Here is a 5,328-nt window from a genome sequence, read left to right on the forward strand (position 1 = left end):
TAAAAATGTTTCCTAGACTTTTTGTCCATCTCTGCTTACCATTTTTAAACAAAAGAGCAAACTTTCTGTCTTTATGATGAAGTAAATAAAGGCTCTTCTAGTTCTTATTTTTAAAAATTGGGCAGTGTTTTGTTTTCCTGTACAATTTAATAAATACTTCCTGATGACTGCACATGGGGTAAGGCTGATTGGTAGTTCAGAAAGATCACAGTGATGGTGTTTAACTTACACTGTGTAGTCTTCCATAGTGAGTGGAATGACTTGTATGACGTCACTGTCAAACCAGTAAGACTGCATTTATCCACCCATCATTTTCAGGATTGTTGGTAACTTGGGCACACTTTCCCCACTTGCCTCCTTGTGTTCCAAGGCCCAGCTCTCTTACATTCACTTCAATGACTGTCCCTTTGGTGATCACACCCAGGGTTGTATATAATGGGGATGAGGGATTCTTTCTCACACCGAGTATAGGCAGGCAAAAGGTAGCTTTCAGCTCAGGGTGTGTGACATGGGCTTTTTTGGAATGTAGACCCACTGGCCTAATGAACCTTCCATATTTAGGTGGTTTTCTTCTAAAACCATCACCAACAAAGCAGGCTTTTGTAACCATTCTCTTCCATGCCTTCTTTCTTCTTTTTCCTGTTGCAATAACTTTCAATACTTCTGTTTCTCCTTGGGCACGAACTTTGGGTAGAGGGACCTCCCATTTTCCCGCCTTTTCTTTCCTCTTTTGCTTAATCCTGTTGGAAACTACTTTTGCTCTTGACTGCCCCTCTCTGTCCAGCAGGTAGGCAGGGACAGCTCCCTGTGGAGTCTTCTCGTCATCCTTCTGCTTGGTGTTTCTTTTTTTATGTGTCTTAATGGTCTTTTTCATTTGTATTTTCTCGGCATGGCGCTGTTTATGGTAGAGCTTAGCCTTCAGGCCGATCTTTTTTTTGCTTCCTTTGAATGTTCATGGGCCTCCCGACCTTCTTTCTTTCTCTTTTTCTCATGGTAGTGCAAACGATATCCATATCGTTTGCTGTGCAACTCAATATATTCATTTTGTGGCCTGATGACAGCCGTGGAGCAGCCGTCTAGTGTCTAAGAATTGGAGGAAAGTTGAGATAATACATACAGTAGGCATTGGACATGTCAAGTCTCTCAATACATTTGTTACATTGACCCCTCTGTTCATTATTGGAGAATATCTACACAGCTTTAATATACCGAACACATTTACAACATAAGTAAATTTAACATGATATAGATGTTCCTTTTCATGTTAGGAAAAAGTCAAAAACAAAACAAAACCTAAAACAAGTCAAAACCAAAGTCAAACAAAACAAAGCCCACACGTAAACAAAAATAGTTCCTGAGCAAGAACCTAGCTATATGTTATGTTCAGTCATCTATTTCAAAGGAGAAGGATGAGGGAGAGGAAAAAGAGAGAGAGGAAGAGGAAGAGGAAGAGGAGGAGGACAAAAGGAGGAGAAGGAAGCTGGAGAGCTGGGTGGAAGGAACTTTGAGAGGGAATCCATTTGTTTCTTTCCAAAGCCTGACGAAGTCCTGGAGTTGGAGTCTGAAGGAAACCGAAGTAGTGAGGACAGAAGGCAAGACTCAGAGAGGAAAAAAACACCTAGAAACTTCTTGTGGGCAGCAGTTAAACGGAGTAACCAAAGAGATTCAATTGTTAATCCTAGGTATGTTTGCTTTAAAATCGCTGGCACTGCTCTTAAGCAACCACGTGCTTACTCTGGTCTCGTGAAAGGTGTGTACCAACTCGGCAATTCCCTGTGAAGGTTGTTTTCTCCCAGGACATATTGGTAGTCATGACATTGGCGGTGCAACTTTGTGCGGGGTGTGCTTTTTGTACTCTTATCCCGTGAGAACATCCACTGGGTAGCTATTAGTTGGTGGAGCAAGGAGCTTCTCCGATGTCTGAAGGCAAATCAGTGTCACCTTCACTTGGGGGACAGAAGTGCTTCACATGTCCCACATGTGCTGCTAGGACACAAAGAAAGACTCATCATTCCGAGTACGGGGATAATTTGTTATACTGCACTCTGATGAAGAGAGCGATACAGTTCTCTAAACCACTTCCCGAAACGTTACCAATCCTCAGTGAATCAGTGAAAAGAGAGTAAGCCATTGTCCTCACAGAAAATGGCGGATTTAGGGAGTTGGGGGGAGATGGAATTACATGTGAATTAATGATTATGATAGAAAACTATGTATTTATTACATACCTTGTTAAATTTTTATATAAATACATTTTATATAAGATACAGAAACTTACAGGTTACTAAAAGATTGTATTGAAAATCTGGCTTTCATTGAATGATTTTTGCAGAACGATTATACAAAATTAAGATGTTCTGATTGTTCAATTAGCTAGTCGCCACATTTTCTTTCCCAGGAATATGAAAAAAAGAACCAGTTGGTTCAATTTGAAGTCAATGAGTCAGCATTGTGGCCCAGAGCTGGGATAATGTCAATCTAGATCCCCATCAAGGCAAAATTGTGATGGGACAGGAATAATGAGTTAGCAGCAGTGTCTGCTCAGAGAGAAAGAGATATGACGTAGACACGGACCAGAGATTCAATTAAGGAGATGCTGAATACTACACACCTTGGTGGGCCATGGGTCCTGAAAACTTAATGATTGCATTCACATCTTTCCATGTTTATTATGCAGAACAGTATCCACCATAGCAGAATACCTGCTGTCTACAAAGGAAGGAACTGTCGAACATGTCCAGACTGGAGAGAGCTGGAACACAAACTTTATTCAATATCCATACAGTGAGAAACAAGCTTTGATTTTTAAAATATCACAATGCAGCACATTAGAGTTCTGCCCTGTGTCGTCAAGGGAACTTTTCATCTCATTCTAAGTGGTGCCAGTTTGTTACGAGAACCATTCGTCCCCTTGAGCGGGCCCATATGAGCCTCTCCACTTTCCAATCTCACTCAAAATTGCAGTGATTTTATTTGGGTTTCATCTTGGGAGTGATGCCATTTCTAGAAGAAATGATGAACCCACTACCAGAACAAACTATGCTTCAGAAATAACCTGTGTTTTCCATTTCAGCAGCCTGAAACGGACTCCCCCCCACCCATTTGCTGGTACCATTAACTCATCAATTAAGGATAACTAATTACCGCTTCACGTCGGCGTTCAGATTCCTACCTTTGTCTAAACAGAGCTAGGATGCTGTGAGGAAGCTGATCCTGTAACTGAACTTTTCATCTTGGATGGGGTAAGAGGAGGAACAAGATTTCACAGGCTGTCTGTGGAATAGAGGCAAGCCCCACGGATTCATTTACACAGCTAAATTTAGACAATACTGGGCTCCTAACAAGCTCTGTTTCTTCTTTTAACTCAGCTCTTCATGAGGATTTATACCAATGTTCCCTGAGGTAAGAATGGATCTAAAAGCAAACAGATATGCATATGCTTTCTCATATGAGTCTATATATATATATATATATATATATATATATATATATATATAACTTACAAACTGCTTTTATTGACAATTCACTACTTCCATGAATTGATTGAAGAATTCGAACATTAGCACTGATAATGTTTTCATTAAATACAGAAAGGGTAAGATATGTATCAGACACTGAGCATTGGTTCAGTAGTGGTGTTATTATAACTCAGATGACTACTGCTTTCATTTGTAATCAGGGTATTTCTTTCAAAAACGGTACGGATAGGTTGCGTAGGGCCAGGGGCAGAGGCAGGAATGGTTCTCTGAGTTGGAGGCCAGCCTGGTCTACATAGTGAGTTTCACATAAGCCGGGGCTGCATAGCGAGGACTTGTTGAAAGAAAGAAGGAAAGAAGAAAGGAAGGAAAAAAGGAAGGAAGGAAGGAAGGAAGGAAGGAAGGAAGGAAGGAAGGAAAAAAGTGGTCTGAATCAGTTCAGCAGGGTTTTTGTTGTGTCTATATTAACTCATATGGATTGTGTGCTTAGATGTGCTGTATTTGCCCTCACTCCTTGTTTCATTGTCTATGTGGTCTGTTCAATTCACCATCTCTAAAAGAAGAGGCAACTCAAAGAGCTCTTTAGCAGAGAGCTTTTGACCCGTACTTTTCAAAGCCTTGTCTCTTAATCAAGGGAACGGGTGGACGTAATAGGTTTGTAGTGAGCATTCCCTTCCACACTCACTGTAGCTGTGCCGTCTTTCCACTCAGCAACTTTACATCAATAAATCCGCCTTCCAGGTTAATTTCTGACAAACTTTCTACACGGTTTTAATTTAACCGACCAAATGCACTCGTTCCATTTTGAAATATGAACGTTGAGGACAATGACAATGACCAGTAGGCCTTTGTGTCAAGCAAAGCCATGGAGATACTTGCCTTCCTTGTGGAACATTAATAAAGGTGCCAGTGTCCAGCTACTGGCTTGAAAGGTATCAAAGGCAAAGGTTGGGGCATACATTTCTTCTTAGTACAGATATAACAGACACAGTACAGTTCTCAAGCCAATAGTTGTCAGTGACACTTTCACAGCCCCAGGCAATAAACACAGTGTGACCTTGAAGTCAGTCATATCAACCTGTCATACACCTGTATGGTTATGGCAGATGAAGCCATCCCACTGGCAAGGCAACTCTAATAGGTTCTGCAATTCATTCTTGGATGCCCAAAATAGATGTCACTCCTCCACCGTTCAGAGCTGTATACAATCCCTTCACCTCCTGCATGAATAACTCTTTATTTTAAAGAAACTACATTTCATACTGATTAAATCTCAAACTAATATACTTTTTGGGTTTTGGGTGCTGTAGGAGGAACAGTGTGACTAGCTCTGCATAAACACCAGGGCCCAGCCCAGCCGCAAAGGTAGCTCCTGCTGGAGGACCTAATTGAAGACTGCCTGAGAGACCAAGGATAGCTGACGCAGACAAGGCCAGCCAATCAGGAACTGCTGTTTAGAAGAGCCGCTTTCTTGGGCTCAGTGGGGCACAGGTGGAGGGCATTAAAGGAGCTTGCAGCAGCATTCAGAAGAGCTTGCTGTGAGGTCTCTCCTACTCCTGGAGTCTGCGCCATCGATTCCCCACCACCTCACTTCCAACCCCCAAGGACAGGGCACAGATGTTTCTGTGAGTAACAAACTCATAATGCACGCTGGAAAGCTGTGTTTGTTCCTAAGACTTTAAGACAGTGATGAAGAATTATAATCAAAGAAAAGGATACTAGAAGTGATTGGGGAAAATGATATTTAAGCAGTCCTTTGTACTCTGGCATGGAGTGCATACGGAAAGACAGTCTTGTTGTGAAGGGGGATGAAATGATTTACAAAACACACAGATTATGGGTTAAAATCTCT

General features: G+C 41.6%; 1 pseudogene; it reads right to left on the minus strand.

Moving 5' to 3' along the window:
* Nucleotides 1-277: 277 nt before the first annotated feature.
* On the minus strand, nucleotides 278-5,048 carry LOC116884381 (annotated as a pseudogene).
* Nucleotides 5,049-5,328: the final 280 nt, after the last annotated feature.

This window comes from Rattus rattus, chromosome 15, assembly GCF_011064425.1.
Source record: "Rattus rattus isolate New Zealand chromosome 15, Rrattus_CSIRO_v1, whole genome shotgun sequence".
In the NCBI taxonomy this organism is placed as follows: Eukaryota; Metazoa; Chordata; class Mammalia; order Rodentia; family Muridae; genus Rattus; species Rattus rattus.